Source organism: Stegostoma tigrinum, chromosome 14, assembly GCF_030684315.1.
Source record: "Stegostoma tigrinum isolate sSteTig4 chromosome 14, sSteTig4.hap1, whole genome shotgun sequence".
In the NCBI taxonomy this organism is placed as follows: domain Eukaryota; kingdom Metazoa; phylum Chordata; class Chondrichthyes; order Orectolobiformes; family Stegostomatidae; genus Stegostoma; species Stegostoma tigrinum.
Window position 1 is genome coordinate 68301708 of NC_081367.1, and position 16841 is coordinate 68318548.

General features: G+C 42.7%; 1 long non-coding RNA gene across 1 annotated transcript; it reads left to right on the forward strand.

Annotated features, from left to right (window-relative positions):
• Positions 1 to 641: 641 nt before the first annotated feature.
• On the forward strand, positions 642 to 9409 carry LOC125457992 (uncharacterized). Its single transcript, XR_007248720.1, has 3 exons — positions 642 to 744; positions 3519 to 3620; positions 9324 to 9409. It is a non-coding gene; the product is annotated as an uncharacterized LOC125457992 (long non-coding RNA).
• The last annotated feature ends 7432 nt before the right edge of the window (positions 9410 to 16841 follow it).

Below are 16841 nucleotides of genomic sequence, written 5' to 3' on the forward strand. Positions count from 1 at the left end.
ATCACTGCGTAGAGGCAAAAGGTTTTTAGTTTAACAAGGCATCATGTGTTGGCACAATCTTGGTGGGCTGAAGGGTCTGTTCCTGTGCTGTACTCTTCTTTGTTCTATCTAGCTGCTCAAACAATGAGTTGCCAACAGGCTGGTGATCTTTGGCACCCACAAATGGTCAAAATTACACAAACCAATCAGCAACCCGTGGATGGCTGAATGTCACTTTGTATACATCCCGTATGCCATGTTGTATATTTACACCTTTCCCTGGAGCTTGCAAACACCAGTATAAATAAAAGCGATGATGATTTTCTGTAACTTTCTTTTTAAATATACAGCAGTTCCTTCCTTAGTACTTTGTTGTAAAACAGTCCTTTCCCAATTCAGTCCATCATCAAAAATAATGTAGAAAGGCACAGTCTTTACACTGCATTATCTTCCCTCCACTCTCTTTCACTCACCCCAACATCCTCCAGACTCCTCACCCTGCATGCCCTCTCTGCTGTCTACTCGCTCACTTGGGATACCTCACTACTTTCCCCCCACCTGTACCAGCACTAACAGCTGTCAGCCACTTTCATCTCGCACTTAATGATTCCCTTTGTCTTTTACAGGAGAGAGTGAGCCTAGGTGGGTAGTGGAGTGCCTGAATCAAACTGCTCACTGACCCTGTGTGAAGAGAATCGTTGCCCTAGTGGGCTAGGACCATGAACAGCCATGGTGATGCTGAAATATCCATGTTCTGGCAACTGAGTAAGGTTCATTGTCCAGTGCTGTGCTGGTCACCTTCTGTAAAGACATTCTCAATATGTTAAATATTGGCTCCTATTTCACAATTCATTCTCTCTCGTCTACTGCAAGCACCCTGAAGAGACCAGCCTCTGTGTATCATCTCCTCCACTTCTGAGGAAGAAGCTTCAGCTCTGTTCAAAGAAGCACAAGCAAGGCCATCTCCTGCACCCTCCTGCTTAGTGTACTTAAAATGAGAAATGAGATTAGAGAATGTCCTTGCCCATATCCTCAATTGTAGACAAGCCTGTAGACTTAGACCCCTTAGAATTGGAGACATAGCCATTTGATTGATGCACATGAATTGTGTTTGCAGTGTAAGCTGCTGGCACAGACTCTAGGTGCAACATTGACGTAGCATGATGCCAATCAGAACTATTTCCAACCCCTTGACTGATCACTCCTGATGATTGTGTTAAGCTGCCTGAATAATTGCACTACTAGGCAAAGCAAGAAAGGTGTATGATTACCGTAAATGAGGCAACAAAGCACAAAAGAGACAAGGCAAGATAATACATAGCAGGGATGCTGTGAGCATCCAAATAGGCTCAAGTGAGTCAGCACTGAGAGAACAAACTAAGAGCACTGAGATGTCTGTCCCTCAACACAAAATGGCTGAGCAGCAACATTGCAATCCAAGGTGTCAGTGCATTCCAAATGCAGCACTGAAGTGGCGAACTGTATTCTGAGTGAGTTGGAGATGTGCTGTGATGATGTAGTGAGGCTGATGCCAACCTCTTGGGAGAAGGGGTTGTTATAGGTTTTCACTGCCCTTAGATTATGCTTTGACATGTTAGGAACTGCAAGCCAAGATGGAGGTACAGAGGAACAAAGGGCAACTTGAAGCCACCAGGATTCACTTTGCATGTTGGGAATTGTCAATGTCCAGTTTCCCTGCATCATGGAAGAATAACAAATTGGCTGAGTCTTGGATCCAACTGTGAATCAAGTTCCCCAGTTGTCATAGAAGGCTGTCAAGATGTTGCTGCTGTTTGCAATATCTTTGCTGTGTGATTGGATTTTGATTACTTATTGAAGTTAAATCAGTATTATCATCAGAGGTAACAAAGTGTGGAGCTGGATGAACACAGCAGGCCAAGCAGCATCTTAGGAGCACAAAAGCTGACATTTTGGGCCGAGACCCTTCATCAGCTCCACACTTTGTTATCTTGGATTCTCCAGCATCTGCAGTTCCCATTATCTCAGTATTATCATCATCTTTGTATGGGAAATAATTTATGACTCATACATTTACTGCCCCCCCCAAATATCTTTATATACTCAACTGACAGTTTAAATATAGAATTTACAGCTAATACTTTGCATACGTTTGCTTAAACAAAGTACTTCATCTGTCACATGAAATGTAACTAATTCTATTCAAGCAATATTTAAGTTGCGCATTTGCAATATAATTTGTATGTGGGGACATTTAAAAGATTAAGCTATTGATCCTGCTGATAGGTATACCTTGTCACCTGGTAACTCTGGAAAGGGATATGCAATAAGTAAAGATTAGGAATCTTTGATATATGCAATTAAATTTGTATACTTTGTCATTTTTAGTTAGCGTGTGCTATGATCCCAGCTGGTGGTAGTGATGGACAAGTCAGACTTCAGAATGAAATCTGACTTGACAGATATTTTTTAAGGAAACGCGACGGTCGCCAGTTTTTAAACCTCCCCACCCTGGCCTCATCCCATGACCAACCCTCCAGCTCACCCCACCTCCTTGACCTGACACAATCTTCTCTCCCACCACCTGCTCCTCCCACCTCACTGACCAATTCCCACCACTCCCTACCTGCACTCACCTATCACCATTTTGCCTACCTTCCCCAGCCCCACTCCTCTCTATTTATTTCGGAGCTCCTTTCCCGCTCCCCCATGTCTGAAGAAGGATCCCGACTTGAAACATCAACATTCCTGCTCCTCTTCTGCTGCCTGGCCTGCTGTGCTCCTCCAGTTCTACACTGTGTCATCTCAGTTTCTACTGGAGTAACTCTGTTTTCCCTGACTTCCTGAGTTTTTTTTGAAATAAAGTCCTTGATAAGTGAAAAGTAATATTTGCTTCTGACCTACTGGCTCCTCTCTGAACTGCTGTAAGATCTTTCAATCACTTAGGGCCCTAAGCTCAAATCAACCCTTCATTATTCTGACCCAAAATCAAGCTAAATGGCTTTCAGTTGTTTACTGTACTTGTGGCAAACCACGACAATATAAATAATGTTCCATTAGCCCTCTATGGGTTTGCAGCCACCCACTCTCTGATGCATACTGCATTAGGTCATTGTTTATGAATGACTGTGAAACTTTTTTTTTGGATAGCTATTTGCATATGCAACCAACACCCATATTTTACTATTTTGAAATAAAGAGCCTGAAAATGATATAGATACCTTTCACCATCTCCTCCCTGCAGGTGATGTGGAAAGTAGCAGGAAAGCCAAATAAGTGAGTGAGTTGATGCACTGGGTTCCATTTAAGTACTAATTGGTGTTTGATCCAATGAATGTTCTTGCTAGTGATCGAGAAGAGTTAATTGCCCCTGAAGTTACCCACCATCACACTTGGTTCACAGAGCACTGTGTTCATGCAATATCACAAATTGTAATTTGTGGTTTCGCATTAAATGAACAGTCAGACTCATTTACTGCCCCTCCCAAGATATCTTCATATACTCAGCCAGCAGTTTAAATGCAGAATTTACAGTTTGCTATATTTTTCCACTTGTACAGGTGGTTGAAACAAATGGAACAAATTACACAAGCTGTCAAAGAAGACTCAATGTCCATTCAACTAGGGAAAGATGGTGGTTTCTTGCTGTCAGTAATTGTAAGGTATGAATAATTTTCAACACTACTTAATAAACATGAATAAGGTGATATCTGTCATATAAAAACATTAATAATTTAGGTATTTTAACAGATTTTATGTAATCTTATATTGTTAAAATGTCATATTAATAGATATGATGGAAGAGAGACACACTTTGAAACATGCATAATGAACTGCACTGCAAAATGTTCAGAGTAATTTGTCAATTTTGTTGACTGGAAATTGGAGGTAAAAATGTTGGAGAAATTGGGGAATAGTTGAGCAAATGTGAGCCTTTATTCCTCTGTTTTTGTTTGGCAATAAGTCTAATGCTTACTCCATTCTTGTTTCCAAGTTTTTGTTTTAGTTTATGCAGAGTATTGCGGATTCTGATTTTTAAAAAAATCCAAACTGTTAGTGCAGATGTTAGCTGTGAAAATGTTGAAGTTAGTTGGTTCAAATGAAAACGGTACTGCTGCAAGCAGTGGCTCTATTTGAAAGGAAATGACTTCTAGATTTTCTCAGAAGACAACCATTTATAGTAATCCCCATTTCTGTTTTAAGAACTGAAACAAACAAGAAAAACCAAAGACAATGTAAATTGAAAAAGGACGAACATAGCAGGCCAAGCAGCATCAGAGGAGCAGGAAAGCTTGATGTTTCAGGTTGGGACCCTTGAAGAAGGGTCCCGAGCCGAAACGTCAAGCTTTCCTGCTTCTCTGATGCTCCTTGGCCTGCTGTGTTCATCCAGCTTCACACTGTGTTATCTCAGATTCTCCAGCATCAGCAGTTCCTACTATCTCTGAAAAAGGACAACGTTGCTTTGCTTGGAGCTATTATTGGGTAGCCTTAGTGTAAGTTAAAATAGCCAAGTTAGAAGCAGAACTGTACATGCACACATTGCTTTGGAGAAACATGAAAAGTCAAGGTGACCATTTAAATCAATGCAATTCCAACACAATGGAGGAAAGAACTCTTTTTGTTTAGAATTATCTAGAATAACCACCATAAGAGCTCATTTTGTTCAGGTAATCTGTGCTAGTAATATACAACATGCCTTCAATGCAAATTTGCAGTACTGATGTTGAATGAATTTTAATAATTCATTGTATTCCTTATCATTCCCTCACTGAACAACCAACACAGAACATCAACTGGGTGCTAAAGGGTGACTGACTTCTGGTCTTCGAGAAGAAGTCCTTGCAAATTGAACTCCAAATATACTCAGAAAGGAGAATAAATGATTTCCTGTGCATATCAATTCCTGTATAATAAAATGTGAGGCTGGATGAACACAGCAGGCCAAGCAGCATCTCAGGAGCACAAAAGCTGACGTTTCGGGCCTAGACCCTTCATCAGAGAGGGGGATGGGGAGAGGGAACTGGAATAAATAGGGAGAGAGGGGGAGGCGGACCGAAGATGGAGAGTAAAGAAGATAGGTGGAGAGAGTATAGGTGGGGAGGTAGGGAGGGGATAGGTCAGTCCAGGGAAGACGGACAGGTCAAGGAGGTGGGATGAGGTTAGTAGGTAGCTGGGGGTGCGGCTTGGGGTGGGAGGAAGGGATGGGTGAGAGGAAGAACCGGTTAGGGAGGCAGAGACAGGTTGGACTGGTTTTGGGATGCAGTGCGTGGGGGGGAAGAGCTGGGCTGGTTGTGTGGTGCAGTGGGGGGAGGGGACGAACTGGGCTGGTTTAGGGATGCAGTAGGGGAAGGGGAGATTTTGAAACTGGTGAAGTCCACATTGATACCATATGGCTGCAGGGTTCCCAGGCGGAATATGAGTTGCTGTTCCTGCAACCTTCGGGTGGCATCATTGTGGCACTGCAGGAGGCCCATGATGGACATGTCATCTAAAGAATGGGAGGGGGAGTGGAAATGGTTTGCGACTGGGAGGTGCAGTTGTTTGTTGTGAACTGAGCGGAGGTGTTCTGCAAAGCGGTCCCCAAGCCTCCGCTTGGTTTCCCCAATGTAGAGGAAGCCGCACCGGGTACAATGGATACAGTATACCACATTGACAGATGTGCAGGTGAACCTCTGCTTAATGTGGAATGTCATCTTGGGGCCTGGGATGGGGGTGAGGGAGGAGGTGTGGGGGCAAGTGTAGCATTTCCTGTGGTTGCAGGGGAAGGTGCCGGGTGTGGTGGGGTTGGAGGGCAGTGTGGAGCGAACAAGGGAGTCACGGAGAGAGTGGTCTCTCCGGAAAGCAGACAGGGGAGGGGATGGAAAAATGTCTTGGGTGGTGGGGTCGGATTGTAAATGGCGGAAGTGTCGGAGGATGATGCGTTGTATCCGGAGGTTGGTGGGGTGGTGTGTGAGAACGAGGGGGATCCTCTTAGGGCGGTTGTGGCGGGGGCAGGGTGTGAGGGATGTGTCGCGGGAAATGCGGGAGACGCGGTCAAGGGCGTTCTCGATCACTGTGGGGGGAAAGTTGCGGTCCTTAAAGAACTTGGACATCTGGGATGTGCGGGAGTGAAATGTTTTGTCGTGGGAGCAGATGCGGCGGAGGCGGAGGATTTGGGAATAGGGGATGGAATTTTTGCAGGAGGGTGGGTGAGTGGAGGTGTATTCTAGGTAGCTGTGGGAGTCGGTGGGCTTGAAATGGACATCAGTTACAAGCTGGTTGCCTGAGATGGAGACTGAGAGGTCCAGGAAGGTGAGGAATGTGCTGGAGATGGCCCAGGTGAACTGAAGGTTGGGGTGGAAGGTGTTGGTGAAGTGGATGAACTGTTCGAGCTCCTCTGGGGAGCAAGAGGCGGCGCCGATACAGTCATCAATGTACCGGAGGAAGAGGTGGGGTTTGGGGCCTGTGTAGGTGCGGAAGAGGGACTGTTCCACGTAACCTACAAAAAGGCAGGCATAGCTGGGGCCCATGCGGGTGCCCATGGCCACCCCCTTAGTCTCTCCCCCTCCCATTCTCTAGATGACATGTCCATCATGGGCCTCCTGCACTGCCACAATGATGCCACCCGAAGGTTGCAGGAACAGCAACTCATATTCCGCCTGGGAACCCTGCAGCCATATGGTATCAATGTGGACTTCACCAGTTTCAAAATCTCCCCTTCCCCTACTGCATCCCTAAACCAGCCCAGTTCGTCCCCTCCCCCCACTGCACCACACAACCAGCCCAGCTCTTCCCCCCCACGCACTGCATCCCAAAACCAGTCCAACCTGTCTCTGCCTCCCTAACCGGTTCTTCCTCTCACCCATCCCTTCCTCCCACCCCAAGCCGCACCCCCAGCTACCTACTAACCTCATCCCACCTCCTTGACCTGTCCGTCTTCCCTGGACTGACCTATCCCCTCCCTACCTCCCCACCTATACGCTCTCCACCTATCTTCTTTACTCTCCATCTTCGGTCCGCCTCCCCCTCTCTCCCTATTTATTCCAGTTCCCTCTCCCCATCCCCCCCTCTGATGAAGGGTCTAGGCCCGAAACGTCAGCTTTTGTGCTCCTGAGATGCTGCTTGGCCTGCTGTGTTCATCCAGCCTCACATTTTATTATCTTGGAATTCTCCAGCATCTGCTGTTCCCATTATCTCTGATATCAATTCCTGTATTGTGAATAAGGCAGAAAATTTCTTTTGAACCTTGACCTGTAACAAGTATGAATAGAATAGAATAGAATATCCTTTTATTGTCACCTGTACTTCAGAGCAGATGTACAGGAGTACAATGGAAAGTTTTCACAATTGCTGCCTTTAATGATACCATCTTAGGTACAAATACCTAGGTACAAATCTCAGAGTTTAAAGAAGTGTTGTTACAGAGTAAAAAAGAATAATGCTGAGCATGAAACAGTGAAAAAGTCCAGAATGATAATAAGTGACCATAAGGATATAAATTCCAGTCTGTGCCTATAGGCCCCAAAACGTGAGGCCACACCACCATCCAAGACTCCATCCCCATGCTGTCCTCTATCCAGGACTCGCTCCACCGCTCCTCTGGGAATCGCCCATTAGCTCCACTACGGAACTTAGTCCATGCACCTCCGCTCTGCGCCGCTGCGGGACTCGGCCCGTGCTCTGTTCCGCTCCGCTGCAGGACTCGGCCTGATTGCTGTGCTCCTCTGTGAGACATGGCCTGCTTCCTCTGCTGCTTGTCTCCACTGTGCAGGTAGGGCTGGGGGTAAGACAAGAAGAGATTTGAAGAGGTGATAAAAAGGGAAAGGAATTGGCAAGCACAGGAGCTCTGACTGGAACATTCTACTCTGCCGCCATCTTGGAGTGTTACCCAACATGCTATCCAATACAAGTGGATCAGTGGACATCAGGCTATTAAGAAAGGCTTATTCAGTGTAACTCAATGCACCAAACATTTTGTTTCATGCTCCTGTAAGTTCTGCAATTCAGCTTTTTTAAAACCTTCCCAACTGGACATGCTTTATTTCCTCTTTAACTTCCAAATCGGAGGATTGCATTAAGATGAAAAAGACTCCAATTCCAAACCAATGAACTTATTTCCTGCCATGGTCCTTTTCAATTCTTTTCACTGAAGAGGTCCCTTTTCAAATGCATACACAAAAACAGAAGTTGCTAGAAAAGCTCAGCAAGTCTGGCAGAATCTGTGAAGAAAAACTCAGCATTAACGTTTTGGGTCCTGTGACCCTTTTTCAGAACTGCTTTGAGGAAAGTTCGCTGTTTCAGGTGTAAACTTCCGTCATGCACAATGCTCACTCAGTGTGCAACTGGTGAAATATCTTGGGATTTCCTTCCCTTCCACCTACCTGCACTAAAATATTGCTGGCATGCTGCTTGATATGTGCCTGACCTGTGTTGTCACAGCCATCAGTATTCACATTATTTTAGCAGGTCCTCTTAAAAAGCTATGCAGAACACAAGAGGTCCACAAACTACATTTTGAGAATCACTGCTTTAGCCAGTTTTGAGAACAAAGGAATCAGGTTGCTTAACTGATATACATCCCAATGTGATGTGGAAAGAATGCTTTACATTGTAAATTGTGGTACTATCAGAAGTGTAAGTGAATAAGGTCAAATTAAAATTTACAGGTACAAGAACTGATGTCTACATTTTCTTTTCAGGCAATGATGTTTGTTGTTTATTTTAAAGAATGTTTTACAAACTTGATTACAATTTAATGTTATTTAAAAATCAATATTGATACTTTTTTGTTCTTTGATTCTCAGTTTGGCTCAGTAGGTAACAATCCCACCTTGTAAGTCAAAAATTAAGGGGTTAAAACTGCACTCCAGTTTGAGTATGTATCTGAGCTAGTATTCCAATGCACCATTAAGGTGCTGGATCAGTGAAACTGCTGAACTTTGTATAAAGCATTACACAATGGACAGCCTACATTCAGAATTATATTGAAGACCCCAAAGTATGAATTCCAAAGTCTGGCCAATATTTCTTCCATAACACAAAAACATTGCTTTCAGGAGTTCTAACTTGTGGAAAACTGAATTTGAATCTGCCTTCATGATCTCTTGTACATCAAAACTGTATGTGAGGCAGCATGTAGTGTTTTAAGTGTTTCAGTCTTTTATCTTGCATTTATACATGTCAGTAAATTAGTATAATTCCTATCTCTTTCCCGAAGAAAGTTTAAAAAGTTGTAGATGAGTTATTATTGTTACAATGTCCATTTCAATATTAAACAAATGTATTGTCAAGATTGCACAATACACTTGAATGTTACAAATACCGTTCAAATACAACCTTGAGCCATCCTGTTCACTTTATTTTGTTTTGTGATGTATTTTAATTAGGGTGGAGGAATAACTGTGGAATATAAAATTACAATGTCTAATGGGAAAAATTTGTGGAGAAGACATTTTTCTGCCAATGAGATCGGTAAGGATACTCGGAGATAACAAGACTTGCCGATGCTGGAGTCAAAGATAACACAGTGTGGAGCTGGAGGAACACAGCAGGCCAGACAGCATCAGAGGAGCAGGAAAGTTGACGTTTTGGGTTGGGGCCCTTCTTCAGAAATGGGGTCTGGGGAAGGCAGGTGAGATTGCGATAGGTGAGTGCAGGTAGGCAGTGGTGGGCATTGGTCAGTGAGATGGAAGGAGCGCATAGGTGGGAGAGAAGAGGGAGAGGTTGTGTTAGGTCAGGGAAATGGGGATGAGAGGGAGAGTTGGACATGGGATGTGGCCAGGGCTGGGGAGCTTTTGAAACTGGTAAAGTCCACATTTAGACTATTGGAACTATTTAGACATATCCCGAGGTGGAATATGAGGTGCTGCTCCTCCAGTTTCCGATTGGCGTCATTATGACACTGGAGGAGGCCCAGGATGGACATGTCACCCAGGGAGTGGGAGGGTGGAGTTGAAATGGTTTGCAACCGGAAGGTGGTGGTGTTAGTCACAGACAGAGTGCAGGTGCTCTACAAAGCGGTCTCTGAGTCTCCACTTGGTCTCACCGATGTAGAAGAGGCCACGTCAGGAGCAGTGGATGCAGTAGACCACATTGACGGATGTGCAGGTGAAGCCCTATCTGGTGTGAAAGGTTTGTTTGGATCCTTGGATGGAGGTGAAGAGAGGAGGTGTAGGGGCAAGTGTAGCACTTCCTGTGGTTGCAGGAAGAGGTGCCAGGGTTGGTGGGGATTGTGTGGATCGGACGAGGGAATCGCGGACAGAGTGGCCCCTACAGCAGGCAGATAGGGGTGGGGTAGGGAAATATATCTTTGGTTGTAGGGTCAGATTGCAGGCGGCAGAAGTGGTGAAGGATGATGCTATGGATGTGGAGGTTGGTGGGGTGATATGTGAGGACCAGGGGATTCTGTCTTTGTTGGAAGGAGGGGACATGAGGGCAGAGGTGCAGGAAACACAAGCGATATGGTCGAGAGCATTTTTGACCACCGGAGGGTGGAAGTTGCGGTTATTGAAATAAGAGGACATCTGGGATGTTTGGGAGTGGAACATCTCATCTTGGGAGTAGGGGATTGCATTCTTGCAGGAAGGTGGGTGAGAGGAGGTGTAGTCTAGGTAGCTGTTCAGTGTTCTTTTCAGTTTGCTAAGAAATGATCAGATTAAACTAAATTGTTTCCCTTTTTTTTCTAGGCATACTTGAAGTGCACATACTTTCAGTATTGTTGTTCTTAATTACACTTGGAGTTTGCATTTGTTTTGCTCGTAAGTCATGTGCTATTAAAGGCAGAGGTACTTCATGTAACCTTATGGTAGTAATGTAACTTTTTTTAAGCTTTCAGCTTTATTTTTAATGTGTAGGCTATCTGAGGAAACGACGCCTGCTGCATTCAAGTTTTCAGATGTTAATGGCCTCTGTAGGATCAGAAGGTGAGACAGTAATATGTTATGTCAGTATAGGTTTATTGCTGTAAATATGAGATCAATGATATGATATCTTAATAACTATTGAGATATCTACTTACTGAGTTTGTTTGTCAGTGGCATTTAATCCTTTTCCCATAATAAAAGGAGTCTAACTTTTCTATCTTCACAACATCTTTTAATGAAATTTTATATGTGTTTAGAACGTGACGTAATACTTGTAAAAGTATTAAGTGCCAACTGATCCATATCTATTTTTTAATCACTCATGGGATGTGGGTGTCTAGATTTCTAGCTTAATCTGAATGCTGCTTTGATGCGTAACTAGACACCCTCAATGCCAGAGCACAGCCATGTTTGACTGTATGATGGTATTTTGATTTGTTCCCCATCATGATGTCACAGAAAGAAGAGATCACATTGAGCAGCTTTGGCAAGTAGGGAGAGGAAATGGAAAGTTCAGCCAGCTCAAAGAAAACAAAGGAGAGAAAACCCTGTCCCTTTGCAGCTGATTGTCTTCGAATGCAACAAATAAGACCGAACATGCCTGGCCATAGTGGAGCCCTTGAGCCACATCAGGCAATGTTGACCACAGTTGACCACCAAGACATAGACAACTCTCCTACAAGTTGAAGGCTGCCATTTATGGAGATCATGGGAACCGTATTGGTTCTTCAGCAAGAAGAGTACTTCTCATAGTTCTGAAGGCCTTGTATAAATTTAAAGAGATGTTTGCCTTTGCAGCAAAAAAAGTAAAGCAAAATTGCAGAGGTATAGGAAAATCCTGGGAGCAAGGGGCGGCATGGTGGCACAGTGTTTAGCATTGCTGCCTCACAGTACCAGGGACCTGGGTTCAATTCCACCCTCGGGCGACTGTGTGTGGAGTTTGCAAGTTCTCCCCATGTCTGCGTGGGTTTCCTCCGAGTGCTCCAGTTTCCTCCCACAGTCCAAAGATGTGCAGGCTGGTAGATTGGCCATGCTAAATTGCCTGTAGTGTTCAGGGATGTGTAGATTAGGTGGTTTATAGAGGGATGGGTTTGGGTGGGTGCTCTGAGGGTCGGTGTGGACTTGTTGGGCCGAAGGGCCTGTTTCCACACTCTAGGGATTCTATGATCAAGAAGAGTTCCAGCATGCCTTACTCTGGTTTGGAAATGGCTGTGAAGATACAGGATCAAAGTTGCAAGATTAAGCAAGTATTTGAGCTGAAATTATCTGTCTGCCTCCTGGATTATTGGCGGTTGCCAAACAACTTGGTGAATGAGTGTGGTAAAACAAATGAAGTGACATGTATTCTTTCCAAATCTGACTGCAGTGCACTAAGCAATGAAAGAATTTATCACAGGTGTCATATTCAATCTTTTCCTTACCTTGGTGCTTCATGTATTAGTAGGGAAGGCTGTACTCCACTTTCTGTCTGATTGCACTCATGTCTTCAAACTCTGCTACTGTGCTCACTTGTTGCTTATTTCTGTCATCCTTTGCACTGTGGTAAACTATTCACGCAAAGTTGAAAGCCTTGCCCTTGTGCTGTGGTTATTCTCCTCACACACACCTTAGGAGGACTCTGGTATGTAGGTTAGCTTTGTATTTACTCAAGCAATCTTAATCTTGGACTGGTTGAACAAAATTCTGTCTAATACTCTGCCCCATCTGTGTTCCACTTATATCTCTGTCCAACATCAGTTTGTTTTCAAAAGGAAACAAGAACATAAGAAATAGGAGCAGGAGTAGGCCATCTGGCTTGTCAAGGCTGCTCCGCCATTCCATAAGATCATGGCTGATCTTTACATGGACTCAGCTCCATTTACCCAGCATTCACCATTACTTTTAATTCCCTTACTTCCACTCCTATGTCTTATGGCGTTATGGTCTTTGCTGTTCAAAAATATATCTATCATTGCCTTAAAAACATTCACTGAGGAAGTCTCAACTACTTCACTGGGCAGGGAATTCCACAGAATCACAACCCTTTGGTGAAGAAGTTCCACCTCAACTCGGCCCTAAATCTTCTCCCCCTTATTTTGAGGTTATGCCCCCTAGTTCTAATTTCACCTGCCAGTAGAAACAATTTCTTTGGTTTTATTTTATTGATTCCGTTCATAATTTTACATATTTCCATAAGATCCCCCTTCATTCTTCTAAATTCCAGTGAGTATAGTCCCAGTCTATTCAATATCTCCATATAAGCCAACACGCTCAACTCCAGAACCAACATAGTCAACCTCCTGTGCACCCCCTCCGGTGCCAGTGCATCCTTTCTCAAGTAATCATCAACCTTACTGCACCTACATTGTTTACATTTCATTCTTGCTCAATAAACAAAAATCTTTCACTGTAGGCTTTTGTCTTATCCTGTATACAGGAATTTGTTTGTACTGTAGTTAGCTGTCAAGGTTGACAGAAGCCTCAGGTTGTGTAAGGTTCCTTTCCAGGCATTTCTGCTGAGATGGACTCTTGGGGTATTCAGGGTCATGCTTGCTAAAATGTGCCTTACAGTACTGGTTGTCTTACTCCTATTGGAACCCCATCTTATAAAATCATGCTTAGTTCCCACTCCGGTTCCTCCTTTTTTATGTTTGTACATGTTCTGCAGTTTTTGTGGAAAAGCATGCACACAACAGGTGGGATGCAACCAGCACAGGAGAAGCTCATACCACTCTACAAACACTGAACATTAATGGAGGTGTATAGTTTGCAATTCAAGAATATGTTAAAGGCTGTGGTAATCTTGACAAACTGAAGTTGGTACTAGAAGTTTATTCAGTAACTGCTAAGGTTAACTAACATGCAAGCTTCGTGTCGCTCCCCTAAGAAATACAGAGAATGCCTTTCATAATGTTATAAATCTAAGGCAATTTTAATTGCGTATGGTTTGTGGGCATTTGAAGAAAGGGTTTTCTTTTGGTTTATGTGTTCAAGGGGTATGGTTGTCCTTGCCTTTATTACGTATTGCTAATTGTTCTTGAAAAGGGCGTGATTAGACACCTTCTTGAACCCATTCAAACTGTGCAGTGCAGATACTCTGACACAGGGAGTCCCAGCATTTTGATCCAGCAACTGTGATGGAATGGCAGGTATTTCCAAGTCAGAATGGTTTATGACTTGTACTGGAACTTGCATGTAATGGTGCTATCATGTGCCTACTCCTTTTGGACTTCTATGTGAAAGACGCTGCTTATTTATAGAATGACCTTTGGTGATCTGTTGCAATGCATCTTGTATACATTAATGATACCGTATGTTGGTTGTATCGGGTGTTAAATTGCACCTGCAGTTTAATGACATTTCTCCATGCTGATTTCTATATATTTCTAACACTTTTTACCCATTTAAAATTGGAGCTGTGACTCTTGCAAGTTATTCATTTCTCAACTCATTACCCTGTAAAAAACCAAGCAAGTTCAGCAAATAGTTGAAGAATTATTTTCATTCTCCATGTCTATGATCATTTGATCAGTCAGGAGACCAAAGTTGCAGCTACATTTTTGAAATCTAATTAATTGTAAATTTTGGACTATTATCACAGCAGCAACACAAATGAATTATTTGGAGCATATACCTACGCAAGAATATAAATGGATGTGTAGCCATGGAGCCAGAAGAATGAACGCTCAGGATTGTAGAGGGACAGGAGGCACAATTCCAGAAGGTGCTGATCAAGTCAGCACATAGTACAGTGTAATCAGCTGTATGGTTTTAGCAAAGATCACGATGTACTGCGGGTTTAGCTCATCAGATCATCTGTGATTGAACTGTACCACCTGAATTACAAAAGCTTCCAAAATCAACTAACCATATTCCATAATAAAAACAAAGTGCTGCAGAAACTCAGCAGGTTTGACGGCATCTACGAAGGAGAGACAAAATTAATGTTTCGAGTTCAATATGATTCTTCTTCAGAACTAAAGCACTCTGAATTCTGCTGTCTCCTGCAGTGTTACTGCTTGAAGAACTATGTTAATGTGCCAAGGACCTGGATTTATACCACATGTCCAGCAGCTATCAGGAGTGATAACAGCAGCATTTTGGAAAAAGCTTGTGAACTTGCAGTTGTAGAGCAACTACTGCAATCAGTCTGTCTGCTAGATAAACCTGTTCTGAGATTTAAGTAAACTGAACCTAGACTACTTGCCAGTCCAGTAAGAGACCAGTAATACTGTGTCAAGGAAAACATCAGAGGAATATAACATTCACTATGGCCAATGAAGTTCACCATTAATTTCAATGATGAGTGCCAGTCATTCAGAGGATTCATGGTAATCTGCCACTTGTTTGGCTTTTGCGGAACTTACACTTTATTTTTCCTCCGTCATGAATGAATGAGATTGCAAGGTAAGCTATTCGTATGTGTTTTGTGTATTTTGTTGCTATTTTGTTCCCATGTGTATCATGGATCCTTTTCTTTACTGTCTATTTGCTGTACTACTCCAAGGCCCTTTAGTGTTCTTTGGTTCTGTATCCAAACAACACTTTTCCATGATATTGTGGTTGGAAAATGGCTGTGAATAATCTGGATATTTCTGCCTATTTATTTTTAATTTGAAAAATATATAACAGAGAAATTTTGTGTGCTGGTTTTTCACAGTCTGACCTGCTTTTCATTGGGAGCACATAGCCGCGGTTGTTATCAGTCACATTGAAAATTCCCTTGTCTGCTGCTACCAGTGATACTAATGTGAATTGATAGTGACTGATGTGGATAGATACATTTTAAGGGAAAATTTGGTACTATTGGTTTTTCATTTCTTTTCAGTTCTAGGCCATTTCTTCCTTTCCATTCACTTGGGAATTTATGCATTGAATGGTGTTGGATGTGAATCAGTGAAAATAGTTGGTAAGCATACAGCATTGATGAAAAATTCTTAATACTTCTGTTTAAAATATTGACTGTCTTTGTCAATGAGCTAGAACTGATTTGGTAAACAAAACAATGGGATTTCATGACTATTTGCTGACACAGCATTAGAATCAATACAAAATTGCTAGCATTAAAATATTATTGCACTCTAATTAGTGTACAAATCCATGACAGAATTATATAATCTGTGTTTGCTTACTAATTTTTAGGACAGACCATTGTTTCAAATTGATTTTTCTCCAATGCAAACATCTGAGTTGAAATAGCAGTTGAGGAGCATCGTAAAGTTCCTCTGCTAATAACGTGCACATTCTCGCTGTATCTGCGTGGGTTTCCTCCAAGTGCTCCAGTTTCCTCCCATAGGTGCAGGTTAGGTAGATTGGCCATACTGAATTGCCCATTGTGTCTAGGGATGTGCAGGCTAGGTGGATTAGCCATGGGAAACGCAAGGTTATAGGGATAGGGTAGGGTAAGGGGTGGGTTTGGGTGGGATGTGCTTCAGAGGGGCAATGTGGACTCAATAGACTGAATAGCTTTCATACTGTAGGGATTCTTTGACTCTAAGAATGTACAATACAACTTGATTAAGTGAATTTTCTGCTCAATTCTGTAAATTATGTGCTAGTTTCTAGTGTAGCCATATTTGCTTTATGCAATTTATTTCTTTTTTTAGGGAGATTGCTACTTGTGATTAGCTACTTACTACTTGTTCCAATGCTGCTTCTGATCAGCCATGGATTTACAATTACAAGGTGGAGATTATTCGAGCATACTTTAGCACAAGTGCTGTGGAAAATTCATAAACATTTTTAAAAATATTAAGAATATACAACTCTAAAGGCTGTGACTAAATTGTTAGTATGAGGATTATCTTTTGCTGTTGGTGGATAGTTTTAAATTACACATATCTTCCACACCCACTCATTCACACACAGATCCCAGTGGAAATAATAACTTAACATGCATTGAATTAAATAAATCACAAAGATGGTGTAAAGAAAATAATACCAAAATTTGTACTGCTTCTTTAAAAGAAAAACAGACATTCCTGTGATATTGTGCATTTAAATAATAATGTATTCTGGGTTTGAGGCTATCTGCCACAGAGCTCTTTAGAGTATTATATATTA